The 26,469-nt window shown below is 43.3% G+C and overlaps 1 protein-coding gene across 4 annotated transcripts in view; it reads left to right on the top strand.

Annotated features, from left to right (window-relative positions):
• ST6GAL2 (ST6 beta-galactoside alpha-2,6-sialyltransferase 2) overlaps positions 1 to 26,469 on the top strand; it is a 177,670-nt gene that overhangs the window by 111,857 nt on the left and 39,344 nt on the right. The window contains exon 1 of one of the 4 annotated variants that reach the window (XM_015277831.4): positions 14,741 to 14,941. The exons of 1 other annotated variant lie outside the window; for it this stretch is intronic. The gene's annotated coding sequence lies outside the window, so the exon portion shown is untranslated. Of the gene's footprint in view, positions 1 to 14,740; positions 14,942 to 15,680; positions 15,888 to 26,469 lie in introns of those variants that run through there. 2 more of the 4 variants (NM_001167747.2, NM_001397894.1) reach the window with 2 other exon arrangements.

The following is a 26,469-nucleotide window of genomic DNA, read 5'->3' as shown; positions in this document are numbered from 1 at the left end:
AGTAATTAGGAACAGATTCTGATTATTCTTGTTGTAGAGTTGATTACCATGTAATTAATATGCTAATGTTCTAATATACTGCTGAACTTGTAATTACTGGCCAGAGGATAAAAAAAAAAAAGCTTTTTTTGTTGTTGTTGTTTACATTAGAAAGCTGACAGTAAGAGGAGAACAATTACCATATGCTCAATTTGTGACATTACTGGGAGTCACCCCATGACACTATTGTAAATCACTTCACGAGGTCTGCTCAGTTCTTCTTAATATGCTTATTTTCAATTGTTATGCTTGGAAGCTGAGCAGATTAGCAGGAAAATGGTGCTGTTCCTCTAACCGTGTCTTTTCTTAAAGGCACAGCTGCTGCCTAAAGGATATACCCAGAAGCAAAATTCATTAATGATGTTGAGACACTACTTCGTCACAAGAATGAGCTGCACAATTGGGAAAAACTTTTAAATATCACCTCCTGTTAGACTGTAACTGTCACTTCTCTATTTGACTTCACTGCCCTTTTTTACTACACTTAGATATAATAATGCAAATAGCAATATAGTTCTAACGCCAATCTCATCTATGCACTTTCCAACAACACATTTCAGAGTGCTTTGCACTGCCATAATTCCCATTTTAAAGAGCCATAGTTCCCAAATCTCAGCCCAGTGCTGCCTGTGATAGAGGTTACCCTGAGTCAAAGAACAGGACACTCCTTGAGAGGATAGAATGGCCTGGAGTTCATGTCTTCAACAGCTGAAGGACAGAAAGGCAGCTCTTTGGACAAGCACTAGGACTTGAAGCAACAGAAAGAGCTTGGCTGGCATTTCAGTGGGGCCCACACATGAGGAGGAATTACAAACTTCTTTATTAACCTAAGTAAGAGGGAGAGGAAGAAGCATAGGTAGTACTTGGCTGGATGTTAGCTGAATGTCTAAAATGTTCTCTCCAAAAAAAAGTTATTCCCCCCTGCTGGCAAGACATGAATTTAGCAACTCAGTACAAGGTCCAAACTGAGTCCCTAGAATGGTTTATGACAGGTTGGTTAATCAAAGATTCTGTTTTGAGTGACAGGGATGAAATAATCCAATACTAGGCACTCTTTAAGACAAAATCAACAAAAACTAAAGCATATTGACAGGAATTAAGCAAAAAGAACTGCTAAAGCTATTAATGCAAGAGCTGCTAAAATCTTACTCTGCTTAGAACATATCTGGCAGCGTATGCATCTTATGCAAAGCCTATATACCTGTTAATGAAGGGAGAGTCCTTGGCAAATGGATGAGAACACAAACCAGATGGATGGCTGTCACAAGAAGTTATGCAAGAAAAATCACTTTGCAAAATGAGAGGAATGTAAAAGAATGTTTGGGTAGCAAAGAAGCCCGAGACACTGCTTCAGTGAAGCAAGAAGTCAGGGAAAGGAAAGATCAGACCAGAATTAATACCACCTTGTCAACAAGGTACTGGGTGTTGCTGGTAGAGATCATTCCTAGGATGAAGTGTGTCTGCAGAGTCCCAGCTGAATTCTAGTGCACAAAGCAAAATAACACAGAAGTACATAGTCAGTCACAGCTCTCAAAACTTCTGCCGATGTCAGACAGATTTTTTGATAATGAACAGAATAGCTAGTAATCATGTTGACTGTGTCCATAAGTATACTGCATACAACAACACATATGGGCCCAATTTTCAGGTTTTATAAATTTTCAGGTTATATAAAACAGCCATTCCTGTAGAAAAACACCTGAGAACTTTAGACTCCCAGGATACAATACGATGCAAATCTGTATCATGCTCCACACAGCTAAGAAAGGAATGAGTGCATCAACAGTGTAAAATATTTTCAGCCTGTTCTTTCAGTTTAGGGTAACCTCAAGAAATTGGCAGCAAGATGTGCTACTGTTAATGTATGTTCAACTTAAAAAAGATATTAGGGTTGGCAGTTTATCTTGCCAACTTCTTACCTTTCCTTTCAGAAGCCTGGGTAGCACACACATCTCTTGAAGATTGAGTTTCAACAGGATGCTGGCAGGAACCCACCTTCATCAAAATGAAGTAACTAATAAAAATCCAGATGGATGCATCCAAGCAATGACTTGTGGCTCTGTTACTGCAGTTAGGGCAGTGAGTGGTTTATGTATTCAGGTCTTCCATCTCTATAGTAATAACCTACGCACAGATTGAAAAAGAGATGTATGCAATTGTGTTCGGTTGCAAGGGTTTCCATTAATATGTGTGTGGGAGAAAAGTGATTGTGGAATCTCATCATACATTACCCATGCTGGCTGTACTGCAACACCATCTGAAAAACCTCATCTATAAATATTTTTATTCCTATTTGGTTTACTATTTGAATAATGTGGTTAGTCATTAGCACAAGGGCTCTGAAACACATACTTTATGCAAATTTTAATTTTATATTAATTGAGTATGTTTATTTCAACACTGGTAGGAAAGGAGAAGGTGTAAGGGAGCCAAAAGGAGTGTTTCAGTAAACATGTTTTGATTCACTTCTGCACAAATTTGATACTACTGCTGACAGAGAATCATCAGCAAATAAGGTGACCTTGAAACCTGCAATTGCATGAGGCATTAAATAGAAAGAAGACATGACAAAAATGACAGAGCGTTTGTTTATTTTCACCTTCCATGCATTCCACTGTCAAAGGATGAAGAACAAAAAAGTATAGCATCTGTGCTAAGGATGCATCTATGAGCATTAATTAATTATAATGCCAGGCCACTGTGTGCTGGATGCGGTGTCAGTCTCTCAACAAACACTCTACTCATTCCACTATCATCAACTCAATTATTTGAGATGCTTCTCGGCAGGTGTATGTGATGTGTTCTTTTAAAAGTGCCTTTGTGATGAAATATTCTCAGTGACTTAATGCACATTCCCTTATGCCACAGGATGTTAAAAGCCCAATCACATACCCAGTTCGAAAACCTGTTGGTAACATTCAAGCTGACAATCCAGCAAAAGTCAGCCAGTGACAAAAAAAAAAAAAAGTGACTTTTCTATTGAAGCCAAGCAAACCACTCAGAAGTAGGCCACAGCCTTATTGGGTTGAAGTCCATTCTTGCCTTATCCTCCATCCTTAGGGTGGAGACTGCAAGGTCAGGGTTGTTTGTGTGGGACCTGAACCCAGGGTGGGAGACTGGAGATGCCTGCAGAGCTGTGGAGGGATCACAGGGAAAAGAGCAGAGCAGTGTGACTTAGAGCCTCTTCTCTAGTGAGTGGGGCTGTGGGAGTTGATAGCAGGCACTTTGCACAGGTTGACAAGTTAGTTATTCGTTCAGCAGCCTGATGAATATCAGCAGACGTGAGGATCAATGGGTTAACATTACACCATGCTTAGTTTTATCCTGAGAACTAGAAAAACCAAAATCTCTGAGGGACTCCTCTGGTTCAAGTGAGATCTTCAGCTCTTGACAAAATTTCCCTGTACCTTTGTGGCAGCAAAACAGCTATCTAAAGCAAGGATTCATCAGACGTTTGCACCCCAAAATCAAATCACAGATAGTCAAATGTATGTAGCATTGTAGCCAATACTGTTGGTGTTGCAATTCCATACTTGGTACATGGATGCATGTGTTTTATCTAATGAAATCATTTTCCCAAAGTAAAATGAAAAAGAGAGAAAACAAAAAAAAAGAAGAAGCTTACATTAATGCTAGCATCTTGGGCTTATGTCACGTTATCAGTCATTGGGTTTCAGCTGACTTTCACAAATGCAGGTGACAGTGCACAGTACTGGAAAATCAACACCTCTTCATTTGTATCTTGCTTATGCCTCTTAGAAGTCTTCCATTTCCTTACCCGCTGCTAAAGATCACTAAATTTCCATTGTACAAAATGATGAGAAAACTGTAAAGGGGAGTTCTGGCTACAGATATCGAGGAAGATCCCTGCCAAAGTTGCTCTGTTAATACATACTGCAGTGCATATACTTTACAGATGTGGAATATAATTAATGGGAGTTATTAACTGTGTCCAATTTTAAAGTTGTTGTTTCAAGATGATGTCACATTCAGACAATACTCCCTGGCTAAATTATACTCCCACAGTAGAAAGAAGGGAAGAAATTTAGGACTATTTACTAGACAAGCGCAAGACCCATTGCTCCACTTTGCAGTAGAAATGATGTACAAGTAGATTAGCTTGTGCTCAGAACTCTGTCTTATTTACTATTCTTTTGTACTCTGCTTTCATATATTATGGGACAGTCAGACCAAAAACATGTTGTTATAGCTATGTACAATGTGTTCTTCCTCCTTAGTGAATGTTTATTTTATAAGGCTGTTTGTCAGAGAGACAGAGGACAAGCTGGAGAAGCCCATTTTATACTGCTACAGCTAAATTCAGACCTGATAGAGACTCACAGAAGTGGTGCATCAGTTCTTCCAATTACGTATTTGATCCTGCCTCCATACAAAATAATAAAAAATGCCCATTGATTCCAGGGTTCGAGTGCAGGGATCAACTTCAAAATATCAGCTGAACAGCTCTTTGGTGAATGGTGACATGGCTGACTGTCAAGCCCTTCATTAGGATGGCATGCTGTAAGATGTTTGTCTCATATTTAATAAACTTACTGTACAGTCATGAAGTTCTGCTGCTAAGAGATGTAGCTGTGGATGATATACCTCCCCATGAGTTCCCGTCAGGAAGTGTAGATACTCTGTATATTTACAATTACTCCCATCCTATCTGGCAGTCACTATGTTTCTTTCTTTGGATTCCAGAACACAGGATTTATATGCCTTTACATTACTTTAATCTTAGCGTGCTCTTGCATCATCTTTGGCACCAGGCACACTAACACATCTCCTCGGTCTTACTCATCGTTAATAGGTGCATGACCTCATTGGTAGCAGCTTCTCCCATAATCCCAGACCTTACAGTGACCCTCTTCTCAAATCCAACCTGCTGTGGTTTTACTTTTGAGTTTACTACCTTCTTCTTCTGGGACCAGCTGATATCTGAAACAAGAGTGCATTCCAGGGGTTGAGGAAAGCCATCACTCTTTGCTTTAGCAAGTACAAGAAATGTCTAGATTGAAATGGAATAGGACTATAAACTCAAACTCATATTTACCAAATGCTTTCTTCACCACTCCGAAGCTTCTTTTTTCTTTAGATCCAAACATTGCTTTGCCTCGCCTTCCCTTACAGCCAGTCCTTCAGCTCTCACTTCCTATTTTGTTTCCCTCTTTCTCCAAATGGCCGATGAAAGCTTCCATTCTTAGCAGCACTTCTATCTGATATGATCTGTTCCAACTTTGGTTACAGACTTAAAGAACTGTCCAATTATTTAAGGCAGAGCAGCCAGTTATTAGCTCAAGAGGATTTCCATGTAATGGAGAAACAAAGATGTTCATAAATTCCCTCTTATGAGGTGTGTGTCACTGCTCCCTTATTGTTCACTGGTGGGCAGGTGGGCCAAATATTCCAAGGGCTGCAATCTGATATGGATATGGATATGTACTCACAGTTCCTGAATACGTACTATACAGAGACCCCAAATTGATACCACAGTTTCCTGCAAATTTCCCAAATGCTATGATACAAATGTTGTCATAATGTGGGGAAGAGCAGCACTTTCCCTGCAGTCAAGGGAACTCAAGGGTTTCCAATTATCATCACACACTCAGTCTTATTAGCACGAAATTTAATTTGCGTTAATCAGACTGAGGTGGGTAGAGCGCGAAATTAACTTGACTTTCATTTCGCATTGTACAGTAAACTGACTTGGTGGAATCGCTGTAGAAATCTGAACTGTGAATGATGGATGAGACAGAAAAAAAAAATAAAGGAGAATAAACAGTACTGTAGAAACATCACTGAACTAAAAGGAACACAGTATTAATTTCAGTTGTTGGGAGAAAAGCTTTACCTCCCTCACAAATCAAAGGGCACGTTGCCCTCAGCTGCACTGATATTTTGCCACTCAAGCTGAGAATAGAGTTTGGATCCAAGAGTTTTTCTATAGCATTCCCTCTATTCTGAGAGCTATTTATGCTCAGATGATCTTGCCAATAATTTTTCAAACTGCTGTTTTTGCCAGAAAACTACAATTTAATGAAAACAGAAACACATTACATCCAGTGAAATTTCCATTCTCCGTTCAAAACCCAGAGGGAAAAAGGAGCATTTAATGGAGACAAGGCAGTGGTTGTGGGGTGTCCAGCTGCGATGTGAGTCTGCTCCTGGTGAGGAAGACCTCACACCTGAAATCCTGCGCATCTCAGAGAAATTCTCTGATGATTGGCTTTTCTGAAAGTGTTTTCCCTTGAGCTCACTTGAAAGGTTCCTTTTTCACCTCAATGAAGAACAAAGGCTTGACATTTTCTTTCTTTCTTCAAAACCAAACTCTATTTTCCAGCCAACCCTAACATTAATTCCTTTTTCCCAACTCTCCGCCACCTTTCCTGTGTTGCTAAAATAAATGTTTAGGAGGTGGGAGCTGCCCTACTGGATCCACAACTGCCTCCACCTGAATCATTTCCCTGTAAGTAACAGGAAAAATAAAACAATACTTCTCAAACATTGGCTTGCAACTTTTTCAATCATGTTTTAACAGTTTTTTCCACCCGTGAGCAGAGAGATTCCTGTCTCAAAGAAAACTGCAGATTTCAGAAGGCCGCTGATACAGCGATAAAGCTGCAGGAAGGTTTGGAAGATATGGAGTCTCTGGTGAAAAAAAAAAGAGGAAAAAAACTTTTATTTCTGAAAACAGTTTCAGTCCACGGACATAAAGAACCCATTTCAAGCAGAGGGAGGCTTAAGGTCCCAGCTGTGGCAGAGGCTAAATCAGCACTATTTTTGTCCCACCTTTCCTCCCAGCTAAAGTGGTGGTGGAGCAGCCACCTGTGGAAGAAGGGTAGGGACAAACAGCAGAGGGCAAGATGGGGACTTGGGCAGCTTCAGTTGGGCCAGGAGAACTGAGAAGAGGGATATGTGCTTAGTGCATTGGTGATGTGTGCCAAAATCCCACAACAGTTCCTGCACAAAAATGGTCTTTTTCTCCTCTCCTCTCCTCTCCTCTCCTCTCCTCTCCTCTCCTCTCCTCTCCTCTCCTCTCCTCTCCTCTCCTCTCCTCTCCTCTCCTCTCCTCTCCTCTCCTCTCCTCTCCTCTCCTCTCCTCTCCTCTCCTCTCCTCTCCTCTCCTCTCCTCTCCTCTCCTCTCCTCTCCTCTCTTTTTTTTCCAGGGAAAGAGTAAATTTTATCACCAAGTGGGTGATACTACTTACACTGTTTACTATTTTTAAACTGTGAAATGTGCTGGAAAATAAAGGCTTTAATTAAAGTTGTCTTTCCAAAGCCCATTCCTTGCAGAAAAGTGACACCATTTCAAAACACAGTTTTTCTTGTATGTTTCTATTTACTTTCCCATTTTGCACGTAATAGCTTCTATTAAAGCAGTTTCTGCAACATATTTAACATTCGCAGATGTACCTACAACATGTTTGAGTGAAAGGAGAATGAAGTTGTATGGTATCTTCTGTGCTGCCAAAAAGGTGGGGAACACAAAGCACGCTAAAGGTTATTTTCCCAGATTAATGTCAGAACTCCTGCTTCTATTATTTAAACAAAGCATGTAATGTTTGCACTGTAAAGTTCGAATCTCAAAGTACCAAAGCAAGATATACCAATGGGCTTTGCCAACCCTTCCGTTTTACAATGGAGGATAAAAATTGCTGACTCTTTTTGTGGCAGTAATTGGCTACAAAACAAGAACTTTAATTGAAAAAATGTATTTGCATACACAGAACATGATACATAGTCTGGATGTATGCAAATAGCCATTAAACCACGGCACCGTTCATATTTCTTTATTTGTCTTATAGCATTTGGAAAGTATGCATGATGAGAACTGTTTTGCTATGCTAATCTATCTGCACTCTCCTGCCTAGGAGAGCAAGTCTTGTGTTGTTTTTTTTTAAGGCTGTGTACAGCAGAAAGGAAGGCAGCATTTCCCAGTCCAGCTACAAAGTTACATGAAACAGTATACTAGCAATAACCAGCTCTGCAGCCGTGAATAACCAGCAACCAAGCTACTCCTGGGAAAGCTCCCTTGCATTTCAAATTAACAAGAAAGAGCTGACCCATTTCCAAAGTATAAAGCAGCTCCTAACAGAAAACTAACTTTCTTCAGTTTCTAACCAGGTGAAAACTGTGTCTGTGGCTTCTGAAAAAGTGCTATCACACTTCGGGCTATGAATTCCTCCTTCACTTTGTTGCTGATTCGAGAGACATGCCTCTGCCTGTTGGAACTTTTCGTGCTGCCCTTGAAATGCAAGTGCCCATGGTTAGTGGCCAAATGACGTGAGGGGGGACGCTGGGAGTAGCAGCAGGCACTGAGGATGAACTGTTGAGAGCTTTCCAATCAAATGGCACATTTTTTTGGTCCTTCCAGTTATGTTAGATAAACCAGTAATCTGCTACCCAGAGGCTGGTTGTGGAGACGAGAATAGGCTTGATGGCAAAACATGAGACTGCTTCACTTCTGAGGAGGTGTACAACTTGCTGCACCGTGGTCTGATGCATAGCCCGAAATGGTGACCCCCAGCCCTGCCTCTGCAGAGGTCAGGTTGCCTCTGAGCATGCAGCCTGGAGAAAGGGCAGTGAGCCTGCAAGAGAGTCAAGGAATGAATATTTATTTGCCTTACTGCCATAACGCCAGCCCTCTAAATATGTATTTCTTCTTTGGAAGGCAGTACCCCACTGTACTTTGAGAGGCTGTCATTTCAAAACCATTTTTTCCCTACTTTCTCCTTTCTTGATGATTCTGCAGATGTGGCACTTTTTTTTTCCCCTTGAAAACCTGTTCCATATAAACATGTTCATTTCAGTTAACCTTTTCAACTGAAGAGCCAGCCCACTGCAGCTTGTCAGTAGTGCTTCCATAAATCACAGTCTTGCACAGTACAGCCCGAGATTAATTCTGAACAATTCTGTGTACAAAATTTGCTTCAAAACTCATTTATCTCTAGGCATTTATGTACATATCCGGAATACCCAGTAAAGTTTTGCAGTGACTGATTTTTAATAAGATTTTTCTAAAGGCTACAAGTTACTTTAGCAACCTCAGCTTCTATTGAAAGCAATAAAGAATCAAGGCACACTCCTACAGATAGTAATGGAGGTAAACAAACAAGCTTACAGGACTTCAGCAGAGATGAGGATGAGTTCATTGTCTGAGTTGATCAAAGCAAACAGACTTTATGAATGTTTTACTGCATGCATCCTTGGGATGCTATGGTCTTTTGCTCATGAAGGCTTTGCTACCTTGTTAATGGGATGGATGGAGCTTTATGTTTGTGGCTTTACCTGAAGGATCTCATCTGGGCTTGGCAGGGTGGGACACCAGAGGGGAAAGAAGGCTTCCAGCCCTGCTCACATTGAAACCCCCACTCTCTTACTAACAGAACACAACTGAATTTAACCTTTTACAAAGCTTGGGGTTGACATCTGAAATAGTAGGAAAACTGGAAGAAAACACAAGCTGAAGATAGCTCTGGCAAATTTATCTTTTTATTTCAGCTTTTTAGCATTTCTTACAAATCTGGCTCCTTGAAAGAGAGAAGACACAGAAGTGGGCTGTAGCTCAACCTATCAGACTGTGCAAGGGGGTAAACAAATGGACAGGTGACCCTTGTCTGATTGAAAGCCCATGCTGTGAACAAGGGAGTTCATGATTCTTTCCTAAGGCAAATACTAGGGGGAGTAAAGCAAAGAATAGTCCATGATTTGCTTACCCTCTCCTACATCTGAGCCAGCACTGAAGGACAGGAGTCTTTTATTAACACTGGTGAGTCCAGGAGTAAGTTAGCACTTTTTCCTCAAGAGCAGAGAAAACCAGAAAGAAGAAATATCCCTCTTATCTTCAAATTTCAGGGCAGCTTCAGAGTTGGCTCAGCTTCACTTGGTGGCAGCTCCGAAACCACTCCCATTGCATTTCCTACTACACCTTGCTCAGAGAGAACAAGCACCAGCCTGTGTCTGTGCCAGCCTTCCAGACACATGTGAGAGGACACACAGTCCCCTCAGAGGACACATATTTCCCTCAGAGATGCCCCATGTCATGCTGGCAAGAACATTCCCCTTCTTTTCTCACATCTGTTCTGTGCACAAAGATGGAGCCCTTATGGGTGCCAGAGCCCTTCAGCGTGCAGGAAACACCAAGAGCCCCACTGAATCATAGAATCATAGAATTGCTCAGGTTGGAAGAGACCTTCAAGATCATCGAGTCCAAGAACAACCTAACCATACTACCCTAACTCTATCAACCCTCTGCTAAATCATGACCCTGAGCACCACATCCAAACAGTTCTTAAACACATCCAGGGATGCTGATTCAACCACCTGCCTGCAGAGCCTATTCCAGTGCTTGACAACTCTTTGTCTAAAGAAGTTTTTCCTGATATCCAACCTAAACTTACCCTGGCCCAACTTGAGGCCATTTCCCTTCATCCTGTCACCTGTCACCAGTGAGAAGAGACCAATCCTGCTTTCTCTGTAAGCACCTTTCAGATATTGGAAGAGAGCAATAAGGTCTCCCCTCAGCCTCCTCTTCCCTAGACTAAACAGCCCCAGTTCCTTCAGTGGCTCCTTGTAGGGCATGTTCTCCAAGCTCTTCACAAGTCATCTTACCACTGAGCCCATCAGGATGCTTCTGAAGGGCAACAAAACAGCTTTCTTTTGAGTGAAGGCAATTCTACCAGTCATCTGTCATGAGCCCGCACAAGGAAAAGAAACCACGCCCTCTCTTCAAGGGCACCTGCTAATAGAGCTCAGTGGGCTCCATTCCCAAATCCACATCCGTGTCTGACACTGCAACATCAAAATGTGTCTGAAATGCACAGAAGCCAACACCAGTACTTGTAGCTTACTGAAAATCTACTTGATGATCAACACTAATGATGGACTGTGAGTCCCTTAGGAGAGGCCTAGTCAGAGGAGCAGGGCCCGTCAGTGCAGCTCAATGATCCAGGCTCGCCGCCTCCAGGGATGCTGAAGGGATGAGGCTGTGGTATGCGTCTTCCTTCCCTGCTCAAACAGGGATTTCAGGGTTTGCAGAAAGAGAGCAGTAAACCACCACACACATCCTCTCAGGCTGACAGCTGGCTGAATGTGAGCCAGCAGTGTGCCCAGGTGGCCAAGCAGGCCAATGGCATCCTGGCTTCTATCAGAAATAGTGCAGCCAGCAGCAGAAGGGAGGTTATCATCTCTCTGTACTCAGCACTGGTGAAGCCACACCTCAAGAACTGTGTTCAGTTTTGGGCCCCTCAGTACAAGAAGGACATCAAGGCCTGGGAGTATGTGCAGAGAAGGGCAATTAAGCTGTGAAGGCACTGAAGCACAAGTCTTATGGGGAGTGGCTGAGGGAGCTGGGGTTGCTCAGTCTGGAGTCCAGATGCCCAGGGGAGACCTTATTGCTCTCTACAGCCACAGAAAGGAGGTTGTTGTGAAGCGGGGGTCAGCCTCTTCTCCCAGGTAACAGCGATAGGATGAGAGGGAATGGACTCAAGTTGCATCAGGAGAGGATCCTGTTGGATATTAGGAAACATTTATTCTCCACAAGAGTGGTGATGCACTGGAACAGGTTGCCCAGTAGCTGACCCTGCAGGTGTTCAAGAAACATGTGGATGTGGCACTGAGGGACATGGATTAATGGGCAGTGTGGAGATGGGTTGACAGCTGGACTAGATAATCTTAATGGTCTCTCCAACCTTAATGAGTCCATGATTGTATGAACAAGGAACAAGAAGAAGCAGGTGAAGTGTAGTTGGGAGGCTCCTGCTCACTGCAGCAACCTTACTAGCCCCAATTTTGTTCAGAACAGCATAACACTAAAACAAAATCACAATTATTCAGGTAAAATTTGATAAAGTCGAGAGAAAATTTCCCTTCTATTTCGATGGAGCTGTAGTGGCCATGGACATGCTTTGAAAGGGCTGAATGAGTTTGTGCCAGGTCTTTAAGGATCTTTGTGCACTGTACCCTGCCAGTTTAAATGATGACTGCAAAGATCCGTTGTAAAACTTTTTTCCAAGAGAAGCGAAAGCTTTCTCTGTGTCACAATTTTTAATATACTGTGACTCTTAGCCATAGTAAATCAGGTTATTTATCCCCTTTATTTATATGCAGTGCTCTAACACTGTAACAAAACAAAGTGATAGATGCACCTATAGCAGTAGTTAAACTCAATAACAAAGAAGCAGCATCTGTGTGTAACTCTACCCTATTGTTATCCATTTATACCAAAGACAAATTCTTCAACCCGTGAACACGTGAGAATGAATTCTTTACCATCCTGACTCTCCTGCAATCACTTTGATCTCAGACCTTCCCGCAGGCTGCTTTAGCATCAGCAGGGCCTGATGCTGATCTCGCAGACCTTATCCCAATTCCTTTCCTGATTTCCAGGGAAGATGTTCTTAATTACACCGTTGTACTGGAAGACAGAATCAGGCCAAAGGTGAGAAATGCAGGATGCAGAGCTCTTCCATCCAAAAGCCTAAGCCAAAAGCAAAATGTCAAAGGCATAAGCAAACCGTAGCAGATTGCAGACTAACTCCACCTGCCTCCTGTAGATAATTTTTACATTTAGATGTGTAGGTACAGCTCCCACTGCAGTCAATAAAAATTGTGCTCAACCGGCATTATCTGCCACCAAGCCAAGAACTCATTCTGGAACTGCTGAAAAGGAGGAGAGTCTCTGGGTGACGAGCTCTCCTGATACAGCATTTAAACCACCTCAGTCTCCCATGCAGAATATCTTAGAGCTTTCCTGTACCGTCCACTTAATTTATGCTGTTCATTTACATTCTACTCCAGATTGAAATCCTATTTCACCTATATTAAAAATAAGCCCACTGAAGAACTGCATGTTTTTCAATAGTGACAGATGGGAGATTCTGGAGAGCTCTACAGAATTAAACTTTAAAAATCAATTAAATTAAATCCTACTTTAAAATTAATTAAATTAATTAAAAACTTGAGAGAGCTGTATCCACCTTTTCCTTTGTTTCTTCAAACATGTGCTTGTGGTTCATTGTGTGAGCCAGCACATCATTTTATAGATGGATGAATAAATTCAGAGTTTTTGATGGAAGTACACCGGAATATCCCTCAAGAAGCGGGGCGTCAGCAGAGCCAATATATGTGTATCCTACACTGCAGTCCCTATCAACAGCATTTTTTGTTGCCTTTATGTCATGTGTGTGAGACAAACAGCCCGGTTGCATCATGGCATTCATCACACCGATGATGCCCCATCCCTGGAGGCACTCAAGGTCAGGCTGGATGGGGCTCTGAGCAACCTGATGGAGCTGTAGGTGTCTCTGTTCATTGCACGGGAGTTAGATTAAATGGCCCCGAAGGCTCCCTTCCAACTCAGTATGATCCCATGAAAGCTGATTTTTCTATTTTTGCAGCAATTAGCTCCAGGTTTGAAACCTGTTTTCCCAACGTCTGAGGCTGAGAGGAAAATATATATATATATATGTTATTTTTATTCATTAATTGTGCTGCAACTCATGAAACTTCTCAGTTAAGTGATATAAATAAGTGGATGAACTCCGGGCTTTACAGTCATCTGCTTTTGGCACGGAGGGTTAGCTCGACACTCATCTTTCGGAACGTTAACCCGTTCCTGATGGTGCTTTCCTTTCACATCCATTTCTCCCCTTCTATTTCCAAAGCCGCATCTCAGTTCAGCCGACTGCACTGCTTTGGCTTTGCTACTATTTGCGTTGCTCTCCACGCTTGTTTCCTCACTTTGCAGGCATGCCTTTTGCAGGCGCGTTGTTCTCATCATCTTATGCTTCCTAAATGTGGGCACAGTCAAGCTTCGGTCCCGGATGCCTTTCCCCACACTTAAAGCACAGATCCGGCGCGATGAACGTTACCTAAGCGGTGCAGTTATCTGTACGTGAAAACTTACTTAGGCTATTCGCAAAGTAAAACGCTATTCGATCCGAACAAAGGCAGTAAAATACGCTGCGAGGTGTTATTAAGCGCTCAGCAAGGCGAGGAAGGATCGCAACAATTGCACTGCCAACGGTACCCGTTCTGTGGCCGGAAGCACTGCGAGCACAGCGGGGCGATCGGCGTCGGGTACAGCGGTGCGAGCAGCGCTCACCGGAGCTCCTGTAACACCCACTTGCGCTCTCGCCTCCTTTGTGCTCGCCGCTCGAACGGCGCTGCCTCGCCTTGCGTTCCTCCCCGCTTTTACGAGCGGCTTAACGCGCTTCTTCTCAAGAGACCTTTCGGCTTAAAATATTTCCTTAATTAACGCAGCCTAATCTTCAAGAGCCAAAGCCGTCTGCGGTTCTCCCACACCGCACGGGTGCCGGAGCCGCTCTCTCCGGTCCGCTGGGGCACATCACCGCGCCTCCAACTTTCCTCCAGGCTCCGGAGCCCCGTGACGACCGCCGCCCCCATCCCCACGCATCCCCCCGGCGGGACACGGGGAACCGACCCACGCGGCCCACGCTGGGGGGAGCCGGGCTGCCCCTCTCCGTAGCGCCCGCCCCTCCCGCCGGTGCCGCCCCTCCCCGAACAATGAGTCGGGGCAGCGCCGGCATGCCGGCCTCGGCCGAGAGGTAACGGCGGACGGGCGGGGAGGGGATGCTGGGGGGGCCGTCCTTTGGCGAGGGGCGGCTCCCGCGGGTGGTTGAGGGGGGTGGCGCGGTGCGGAGGCGCCCGCCTCGCCTCTTCTCCCCTCCCCTCCAGCGTCGCTGCCATCCGGCGGGAGCCGGGGTGCCGCCCGCCCCCGCGGCCGCCCGCGCCCTGCGCTTTGTGCGTGCGGCCGGCAGCATGCGGGGGGAGCCGCGGCGGGTGGTGGTGGCCGGCGGCCGGGCGGAGCGCCCCGGCGGCTGCTGCTGCTGTGCCTCGGGGGGCGGGCGCCCCGCAGCGCCCTGAGCCCGGCGGTGCGGTACGTAGGGCACCCCCGGCACCTTTATTTGTTCATTTAATTATTAATTTTTCTTTTTCTTTTTTTTGGGGAGGGCGGGAGGGTTGGGGAGGGAGGGGGGCGAGGGGGAGGGTTTGTACCGTGCAGCGTTTTCTGGGAGGAAAATCCTATAGGCGAAGCCGCATGGATTCTCGGTGGCACAGCTCGGTGGCTTCGTGGCTGAGCAGCTCCCAGGCGGGGAGCGTGCAGGGTGTGTGTGTGTGCTTCGCGGGGCTCGTCTGCTCCGAGATCCTGGATAGATACGTTTAGAGAAGCGGTGCTTTCCAGGAATTTAAATGAGAGCTTTTCTTTTTTCTTCTTCTTCTTTTTTCTTTCTTTCTTTCTTTTTTTTTTTCTTTTTTTTTCTCTTTTTTTTTTTCTTTTCTCTTTTTTGATGGTCGCTTTTCGGGGTTTTTCAGTCAGTTCCGTGTTCGCTTGTGTAGACTGCGTTTGTAAGTAACGAGCGTATAGAAATCGATAGCCTTCAAAGGGAAAAGAAAGAAGGTCTCGGCGAATTTACCGCTAATAAGCAGCGCAGATCGCTTCTGTGGGCAGCGTGTATCGTTAGATGGAGCGTTATCATCCCTAACGCTCAGCTATCATCTGTAGCGTGTTCCGTCATGGCAATGTGTTTCAATTGATACTGGGCGGGGGGGGGGGGGGGGGGGGGGGGGGCGAGGAAAAAATGCACCGAGGTGACGCGTCCGAGCAGTTTAGTTGCTAACTGCTGGGGCAAGGTTTAGGCATCTCATTGCTTCATCTGGAAGGAAGTGTTCAGTAGGAGGCTGGGGGCAGCGGCAGACCTCGGGGTTAAGGTTTCTGCTGGCTTCTCAGGGCTTTTTTTTTTTCTTCCTTTTTCCAGTCTTGCAAACTTTCTGAGCTTTAACCCTTTGCAATGAAACTTTCCAGGCGAGGTGTCTGCATCCAGGTAATTGTAACGCGTCTACATGTTGGTTTTGGAAAGCTCAAGCAAAAGTAATTCAGCTGGTTTTGATACAGTGGGGCTTTTGGATGGGATGGGGGGGGAAGAATTGCAGCAGTTTTCCACGTAAAGATGAAGTTGTTACAAGTTTTCAAAGAGTTTTTTTTTTCTTTCTTTTGTTTTATTTTGAATACAGCTTAGAGGCATTTCTCCTTCGTGAGTGCTTTCAGATTTAAGTGATATTTGTGGTGGTTACCCATTGGTTTTGTGTGCGTCTTGCTAAGACCAGAAGTTGTGCTGTTGATAGAAGATGTGTGGTGAGAAGCCTATTCAGACACTCGGGAGGTGAGGGGCTGCCTGTGTGTGCCAACAGGGGGATGGTTATTAAGCACCGGTTCCGCAGCTGACACAGTGGGCATCCTGGCAGACCTCTGCTCCGCTCACTGTTTGTTTGGAAAGTGTTGACTTTGAGCTTTTTGTAGGCAGAAGTCTTCAGTGATGGCGTTTAGGACTTCCCCAACCCCTGATGCAGTAGCAAGAAAACTTATTTTCTCCTACAGTTCATCTGGGCAGAGGACAGGATTTCCCAGCATTGTCCGTGCTGCACTTTCAGAGTTGGGGGGGTGCACACAAAACGTAGAGCTCTGCTGCTTTGCAACAAATCTCTAGCATCTATGTTTTGTGTTGAGCTTCCTACTGAGGAAAGGGAAAGAAAGGCCAAACAAATAGGAAAAGTGTTATAAAAACTTAACAAAATGTGCTTATGGGGATGTCGAGGTTGCGTATGTAAGCATCCTAGTGGCAAAGTATGAAATAGGAGTTTGTCGACCTTATCTCTGTCCTTTGAAATCTCCACAGTGACTGTTTCCTTTGCACTCTTAAACATAGTTGTAGATGAACTAAATTGGATGTGGTGTTTCCCAGTTAAAAATTAAGGAAGTAAAATAGAAGTTAATTCTGTGGAATGGGATTTATTTTCGTTTCACTCGTGAAATGAAATAACATAAAGCAGCATCCTCTTGATAGCCGAATGATAGTATTGCGAATTGATGCTGTGTGTTAGTCACTACATACACTAGTAGGGTTTTATGTAAGTCTTTGGAATACTACTTGCCCATCAGAAATTGTATGTAGATTCCTCTGCAGTAATTTTCAGACTGTGTTTTGGGTACTTTTCTGTATTTGCTGGGGTCTGTTTGCAATTGGCAGGCAATCTCCAGTGGACTATTTGGGCATATGGCATTGGCTCGTTTTCCTTGTACTTATCTACTAATGACATTAAAAGAAGCCAAGATGCATTAAGTACCTCTCTAATATTAATTATCTTGATAAGAAGCTGCTTCAGATACTGTTAGAGCTGCAGACGTATACCGATGATATGTGATCGGTGTGAAGGCAAATGTGGGGAATAGGGTCAGAAGGAAACTGGGTGCGATCTGTGAAGGTCTGTTGAAATGCTGTTGGTGCCACAAAAAAATGGAGCACTCGGTGACCCGGTAACGTTGGAACAAAGGCGCAGGCACTTGATTCAAGGAACACAAAATCTGGCATTACCGCCACTTTTGTCGTGCAGGAATAATTTTTGTCAAGTAAGACTGCTGGGTTCCTCTGAGTAAAGGTTTACAGCCCTTAAATAGCTCTTCCTGACACTAAGCGGTATCCCTTTTGTGCTTTACGAGTGTGCTAGAAAGGCTGGCTACCAGCATTGGTGCTGATGAATGGAAAAGAAAGAAATTTACGACATCAGATACTTTCCTAAGTTATTTCCCTTGTTGTTAGTTATTTCGAAGCATTAGACTGCCTCGCTTGAATATAATTAATGTAGTAAATGGTTTGTTAGGCACCAGCTGACCTTTTGTCTTGTTTAATTATAGAAGCTTAGTGCAGTGGTCTGTGTACAATGTTTGGCCAAAATAATTGCTTTCAGACTTTTATCTGACCATGGCTATTTTTGGAGCCTGCGTGCATGGCATGCAGGTTTTTTTTTTTCCCTCAACTTTGCACTTTTTTAGGTTCTCATTTGTAGCTGTGCCACTGTGTTTCCAATTCGCAAAACCAAAACATACTCCGTTGCTGCATGATTTTGTTGGTAGTCGTACAGAGCAATAGTCTGCGTGCTGTCACAGCGTATGTTTTGATCTTGCCCCTCATATTTAGAATCCATCCAACCATGGCGCACATGGGAAAGTTGCTATTGATTCGTTTCTTCTTGAAAGTTTCAGAAGTCTTGCGCAGTTACCAAAGTTGAGATTGTTTCTTCCAGCAGGTGTAAAAATAGCAGCAGAGGATGAAATCAGCCCTACGAAGAATTTGTACAAACTCTTCACTACACAGCAAAACCCTATTTGTGTATTTAATTGCATCGTGAATGCCATCCTTCTCCAGCTCCTGTTGTCATAGCTAGGATATAAGATCATATGCGAAGCTGACTACAACTACTGTCTCATACTTGAGAATAATGGGGAAAAAAACCTGATATTTATGAATCTTAGGTCTGTTTTATGTTTTATATCCAGTCTTTTCTGTGGTATAAGCACTGAAAACTGTTTTCCCTTCATCTGGGGAAGATGCTGAAAAGAAATGATTCTTTCTCTTTATTTGGCCTGGAAATTTTACATAGATTGTAAGCAGCATGGATATTTGTAAGCAGATACTTGGCCTTGAGGGCAAAGCATGCCAACATCATTATGTTTGCGGTGTACGTTTCTCAAAGATTGGCTGTTTCTGGAGGGACAAATGCTGGAAGAGTTAAATGTCAGGGAGCTGTTGTCAGTGTTCTTGATGAGGGTCCTTGACCTTGGGATCTTGCTCCTAACAGATGCTGTGACAGAGCCTGTTTGTCTACACGCCTTCAAAGCCCTCTTCCACGCCAATTGCTTTGGAGAGGCCAATTCTTCCACACTGCTAAAAACTGCCAGAAATCCACTGGGAGCTGAGGGAGTGCAGCAGAGCTGGGCTCCGGGACGTGGTGGCCTTTCTTGCTGTTACATCTCGGTGAAGAGGTGTCCCCACAGCTGGTTACGTGTGCTTCTGCCTTGTGCTTTCTGGAAGGCTGCATCTCCAAAATGTAAATGAAAAGTAAATGTTCAGTGCGTAGCTCTGCTATTGTCATTGTGTGTCATTGTACCCCTCCAATTTGGTACAGTCATCTGTTTATTGTATTGAATTGTATAAAACTGTATGAGATTAGGAGGTTTGATAGCTGGGGTCGCAGAGTGACTACGAGTGCTCTCTGGAGGCTGAGCACAAAATCATGTGAACCAAACGGTTGTTAACTGGAAGAAGGAAAGCTGCTCCTTCCCCTGTAATATGTGTTGGTCTGGCTTGAAGATAAGTGATGCACCAGGTGTGGAGGGCTTAGTGACATGTGCTGATTTGTTCTGCAGTTTTGTGACTCCATTATGTCACCAGGCGTAAAATTTGATAAGGGATCTTTATAGGATCCTCAGCTTCTAGTAATTCTACTATGCTGTGTTCTCTTTCTGATTTTGGTAGCTGAGCTGCCTTTCAGTCTGTTGCTGGAAGGTTAACTTCTGGTCTGGTCAGTCTTGCCTGTTCCTCACCAAAGGCTCTGATACCGTCTACAAAATACCAGTTCTCTTACACCTATGATGCTGTCTCTGAAGGTTTGGATGATTTTGGACAAGAACCAGTATAAACACCTTTTGTCTGTAGATATTTAATGACATTCTATGGTACAGGTCCAAAATGCCCTCATTCTTCAGGTATTTACATCACCAAGAAATGCAGAATTTGACATTATTTTATCAGTAAAAAAAGTATCCACTGTATCCTCTTTATATTATTCGTCAGACTTGTTCCTGGATAAGAAGATGCTGGTTCAAAGCACAGTTTTAACACAATTGCTTGCGAATCTGTAAAATATTGTTGCTGTTCTATGTTTCAGTATGCAGAGCAGTTGTTCAGCTTAAGACTGGAAAGGGGAGATGGTGCATTTCACCCTGATGCTGTGGTAGTGAATATGGGTCAGTAATAAATGAAAGCTGTTTCCATCTGATGGCTGTTCAGTCACCTGTGAAATGTGGTTTCTAATAGACAGGTTTCCAGAAGCAGCCGTGACAATTAGCGGAGCAGAACCAGCCCCCTTGTCAAAGAACTCGTTAGAGTGTCTAACAAGGACATCATGCCTCATCTTAGCCCAAAACCCATCCTGTCAGCTAAGTGTTTCTAAACACTTCCAGCACAGCAAAGCGTGATTGCTAATCGTCCTCTGTCTGCTTGTGAAGAAAGGCCAACAATGCACTGTCTCTCCTATAAAGACTTAATCCATAAAAGTAGAAAGTAGTAGAGTGCACAGCTGTGTCGATGAGGTCCTGGCTCCAGCTGGAGTTGCTTGCAGACTGTTCAAAGGCTTCACTGGATTTAGGCTTCCAGCTTGTGGAAGCATTAGGGAGGTCATGCTGTATCTCCTGGTGAAGCTGATCACGTCCAGACTTGATAGTAGTTAGTGATAGTCTGGCGGAGAAGTTAGTGATTAATTTTAACAAATGAGTTTCCTTTGAATGTATGCTCATGCATACCAATGACAATAGTATGCCTGTGATAAAATAGAGGTTATTTTATTTGTTTAAACTTCAAATCTGGTAGTGGCTGATAATTTTTTCTAGTGTCTTAAAATGTCTGTGGGCAGCCTCATTGCAGGAAGAAAGAAACAAAACCAAGTGCCCATTCTTCCCCTGAACAGCCTAAATACCAGTGAAATTTTCACAGTGGTTACAAAATATTTTCGAGCACTTAAGGAATATTAAACATTGTGTGTTGGACAGTCTGGAAGGCCTCTAGTGTCTTCAGCAAATGCTTCGTCCCCTGAAATAGATTAGAGGTGTCTCACTGACTTCAGGTAGACTTTGGGTCTAACTTGTGTGGTTCCTAGTTGGTATTCCGACTGCAGGCTCTTTTCAACAGGAGACAATAAAGTTGGGTGGTAGGAAGCAAAGCTTCTAGGAAGCATACGTGAGTTAGGTCGTATTTTGACGTGCTGAGAAAGTTGGTTTGAAAGCAAAGCCTGCTTGGGCTAAATATATCATATGGCATTATAGAAACATTGAGAATAAGAGGAGTGCAGGAGTTTAGTGAAGAAAATTGCATACTGTTATTATCAAAGAAAGCATTGTACAGTATGGGGTCTTTATGGAAACCGTGGTTCTAGTATAGAAATTGCATTATAGCTGCATAAACAAGAAACATTATTTCTTAAGAATACAGATGTGGTTTGGAGGACCACATGCTTGTAGACATTGAACTCTACTATAGCACAGCACATGGGGGTGCAGGGCTGCGATCTGATTAGCTTGATTCCGCACACAGCACTGCTGAAGGGCACAGAATATCGAGCAGTTTTACACTCATGAGTTTGTGTGACAGTAGCTGTGTGGTGTTGACATTTTCTACCTAATATGCCACCTTTTTTCAGGAGCTTATCGTTCACCCATAAAACACATGTTCTGTTTTAAAGCCTAGTTAAAAGGTCTGCTTAGTGCAAGGACAAGTTTTACTAAATATAAAAAATGACTGCTTTGACAAAGTGGAGATGTATCTTTTTTCTTTTTTGAACATGCATGGCTCTCAGTAGCCTTTGATTCAAAAGACATTTCGGAAAAGATATTTAGAAAACTGGAAGTCCGTTTAAAAGATTTGTTTCTTTCATTATCTCGACAAACCTTGAAAAGTAGTTTCCGTGCCTGCATAGTGATTATGTTTCAGAAAGAGTTCTTAGGGATTTTATTATGTGCTGAAACATATGTTTATAAAAAAGACTATAACCTGGTGGAAAAAGTGTCTTATAATAATAAACCTGTCGATGGGCCATATGCTGCCATCAGTATGTTTGAAAAAATAAATTCTTGTACAAGTGTTAAGTAAGTTTACAGCCCAAGTGTTAAGTTGGGGTCAGGTTGTGGCTGGTCCTCTGTGGATTACTGGGGGAGGAAAGTGCCTCTTCTCATGCTCTTTTCATTAGCTCATGCACTGATACAGTGAGGTAGAGCAGTGTAGCACATCCTCCCAAAGGGCACTGGAGCCTCCTAGTAGGAACACTGTGGGAGACCTAGAGAGGCCCTCCTACAGCTCTCGTTGGAGCTCTGTAGGTTTGTGCCAGTCCACTCTAGCGTTGTGTATTTTATAAGCCTTGATAGAGATTTGCATGGTCTCTCCCAAGAAGCAAACATGTGAGGTATCATGAAAGAATTGGAGAGTCTTTGGAAAGGACCTTAAAGATCATTTAGCTCTAAACTGCCTGCCGTGGGCAGAGACACTTTCCACAAGATCAGGTTGCTTGAAGCCTTATCCGGCTTGACTGTCATTATCAGCATGTAAAATATGACAAACAGAGCTCTGACAAATACATAACTGGATGAGAAGTGTGGAAAAAAAACTTCAATTCTTCCTATTTTCTGGGCAGATTGTTATATGGACTTCTTTGTGCTCGTTTTACAAGTCTTTAAATGTAGGTGCTGTGATGGTTGCAAAGCCTTTTGTTTCTGAAGAGCAAAAGTAAGTTGCAGTAGGTCAAAGAATGTGTCCTTGTTAAAAGGCTCTTCTGTGTGGGATCAGTGTTTGGTAAATGTAGACACTTTCAAGCCTATTCTGCTTTTGATATACTCGCATAACTCCTATGAATGGGAGTCACGCATGTGTGCATCTCAAAAAGAATAGGCCTCTTTGTAACTGAGGCACTCTCTGTGTAGAAACCTACTTCACTCGGAAGTGGTTTTAGTGTCCCGATGTTTTCCACTACTGATCAGCTGTGCAATGCTTATTTTTCTGGTGACTCTGCAGGTGATAGCCATTGTCAAAGGAAATATCAAAGACAGGAGAATTACTTGAAGCGGTTGACCATGCCGAAGGCTATGTCAAGAGATGCGTGAGGTTGCCATAGTATCTATTATCAAAATTGAGATTGTGAACAGAGCCATTCCCACCAGGAGCAAATTCCTTACTCAGAATCTTTCCTGGGTTCATCAAAGCTTTGAGTTTACTCAGGGGAAATTTGATTCTTGAGGGCTGAGATCTTCCCCGTGGGTTTTCTACCCAGAAGCTTAATGAGGTATATTGTGTCTGTGTGTACGTGGCTCCCAGTTTTCAGCAGGCCCTTGGAGATGGAGGGAATGGAGCAGACAGAGGAAATAAGCTGCAAAAGAAGCTCACAGATCACAGCAAAGAATTTGCAATTGCTATTGAAATGGAGAGTAGATTGAATCAGTAATCCACAGAGAAGAGGGGAACTTGAGAGTTATAGGGATATTCTCTGGAAAAATAAGGCAAGTACGGATTGAAGGAGTGGTGAGCAGACAGCAGCGAGTCTGAGGAGAAATCCATCAATGGCTAGTGCTTAGCTTTTCACTGAAACACTTTGGTACTGGCAAAGCTTGGAAGCACCACTGAACCATTTCTCTTCAACATGGGAAAATGTAGCTACCCCGTGGAGGCCGTCAAGTCTGGCCAAGTTCTTACACCCTGTTGGACCTGAAGGAAGGGTTGTGGGCTTTGGCACTGCCTCCTGAGCATAGCTGATGAGGTGATGAAGGAGCCTGCAGTAGGCCAGACTGGCTTGTCTACAGTATATGCAAGCCAGCACGTGGTGTTAACGACTGCAGCGCTTAGATTTTGCACAAACCTACACTGAGTAATAAAATAGCCTGCAACTACTCCAAGGCACCACTAGTAGCCAAGCAAATTTGGAATGTCTAAGCCAACCATTTTAAAGTTATGATGAGCCAAAAAAAATTAGGAAACAGTCCAAGAAATGGAGAACACTTTTCTGGAACTCTCATATCTCCAAGATGCCTTGGCCGATCTACCTCAGACTTTTCAGAGAAGCTTTCCTTGGCACAAGATCATGACTGTGAAATTTCATGTGGCAGGGCTTTACTTTGTTGAAGTTATGAAGCTTAAAACTGAAGGCTGTTATAGAAAGCTAATCTCTCCGTTAGAAATATTTCTGCATATCTGAAATTCCTTCCTAATTGATCACTGCTATTTCTTGTTTAGGCTGATTGCATTTTTCCTATTTATTTTAGATTTTTTTATTATTATTATTTTTGGAAGCATGCATTCAGAACAGTATAGCGCAGAGCCATGTGGAGTATGGCTGTGTATGGGCAAATGTGGTGAGACAGAAACATTAGCTCTGTCTCTATATGCATAGGAGCAGGAGTTGGAGAGCCTTAGTTCTACCTCGTTATAACTGGAGAGAGGTTTATAGAGTATCTGGTTCAAGATCTCGCTGTTTCACAGGTTTTACCTCTGTGCTTGGCAGAAAGGAGTCTCTCTGTCAACCTAGCTTTAGTCTCTCTTACTTGCAAGAAAATGTCTGGTTGGCTAACTTGTCCATCTTGCTCCTGCGGTGGAAAGCTATGAAGGTGCCAATATCCTAAGACTGGCAACAGTGTTCTCCATGTATGGTCTTGAACTGCTCTTCTTTGTTTCTAAACAACTATAGTCTGAGGTGCTTAGCTGCTAGAATTACAAAATTTTAGATGGGCATTAGAAAACATTCATCATCCTGAAAGCGCTGCTTATTTCTCAAGTTGTGGGTGTCTTGGCTGAGATTTTATTCTATATAGAAGTTAGGCCTGTAATGTACCATCCTTTTATTCCACTCCAAGTACTGGATGCTGTGGGGACCAAAGCATGATGCTGCAGAAACTTGCCATCGTTATGCGAAGCCAAAGGGATGACATTGAGCAAAAGCCTCTGAATGTGCTGTATTTAAAGACTCTGAATTAATTTGACTGAGTCACTTTATTGCAGGGCAGAACAGATGTCAAGATGGAATGAGCCCTCACCCTGAGGCAGCACTTGAGAGTGTTTGATGTTGATGCTTGATTGTGTTTTTCTTTCCTGAGCTAGAGTTTAAAAGCACCAGGAAACGTTCTGGAGAAGTCAGGAGGTGCTGCTTCTTGAAGATCCAATGTCTGTTCCTGGCAGGATCTGCTGGTGCTTGCTGCTTTGAGTAGGTGCAGGGACAGTCTTTGTGCTGTTTGCCACCTGTACTAGGGGGAGGTAGCTCGTAGCCTAACACACCCCAGTACAAACATATAGTTGTCTGAACACAGTACATTATCATGGCTTAATTCCTGAAAGAGAGTGCCTGCATAAAATATGTATCAAAAGGTTTTCTATTTGCTCAGGCGTTTTTATTATTAGGAGCTCTAAAAAGATGAACGCAGCCAGCTAAAAATCAATCTGCTGCTATATAGACAGACAATGAGAAGAGTGCAGGGTGGGTGTAACTGCTGTTTAAACTGGTGATCAGATATACTACTACATTCTGCAAAAGCTGCAAGCAGCAGAGAAACCCTGCTGAAAACTCCCGAACCACAAAATTAAAATAATCAAGCCTTGCAGTCATTGGAATATACGTTGGATTTGCAAGGTCATAAGACAGATGAAGGCGCAACTACTACTCAGTGTAGACATAGAAGTTTGCTTTTGCTGTGCAGCGCAGGCTCTTAGATTTTTAAAATACCAACTATTTTGAGTTGAAAGTGCCCTGAAGATTCTTCAGGTGGTAATGCTAGTGAAGCCATAGTCATCAAAAAGGAAGTGGAAAATAAGACATGAGGGTGCAAGTATGCATCTTTTGATTACTGAGCTAGCTCAGGCATTGCTGTACATCTCTGTAGTGCTCTGCATAGAATCCTTGAATGATTCCTTCAGTAAGCAAGGCCACAGTGGGAGAGATCACCTTAATGCATTTTTACTGTCTTGGCGTTTCCAGGAGTAGTGTGTCTGCAATTTGCAGACTGCCAAACTGCAAAGCTTTGAGTTACTACTGGTGCTGCTTTATCCTGTGCTTGCAGGTGGAAGTTTCCAAGGAGCCTTATAAACCCACTGCACAAGCTGAGAGGAGGGACAGAAAACTGCATAGCCTGCGGAACTGCAATGTTATAGCATTACCTGCTGCTGCAGCAACCCCCAGCTGTGCTTGGAAAGGCATACCAGTACCATGGCTAATTGGTGCAGGCAGCCAATAGTAATTCATTCCCTTGACTATTGAGCAGTTGAACATGGCTAAGATAGACGTCTGATCTAGCTCGAAAACTCAGTGAAGCCAAGTTTTCTTACTATATGTGATTTGTCCCTCCCCTAAACTGTTTGGAATCATCTGCAGAGAAGTGTGGTTAGTAATAGCAAATCAACAAGAGGATTGCTCATGACCTCATGCCATTCGTTTCTCAGAAAGTAATATGTGATACCACATCAGCTCCACTGTGGCTATGGGATTTAAACTGAAATTGACTTTCTTTTTTTCAGATCTGTAAAAGAAAACAGTTACATTTTTGACTTTTTGAAATGGAATACCTTTCTAACCAAAATATGCCTCTCATTTTCCACCCATCTGAAGTGAGGTTACAAAAGAAGAAAATTGCAAGCCTCATACGTGAAAAGCACTCAGAAAAATGTCAAGTGACTTGGAAACAGACATGCTGAAAAATCACGTCGTCAACATAAAGGCAGATTGGGTCAAGACTTATAGCTAGGGTGACTGTTTCATAAGTCTTGGAGAGCGTTCAAGATAGGACTGCTGACCTTCCAGAGGTTTTGGAAATCAGGGGGTGGTTAT

Source organism: Gallus gallus, chromosome 1 (genome assembly GCF_016699485.2).
Source record: "Gallus gallus isolate bGalGal1 chromosome 1, bGalGal1.mat.broiler.GRCg7b, whole genome shotgun sequence".
NCBI classification, from domain to species: domain Eukaryota; kingdom Metazoa; phylum Chordata; class Aves; order Galliformes; family Phasianidae; genus Gallus; species Gallus gallus.
This window is presented reverse-complemented; position numbering and strand designations above follow the sequence as displayed.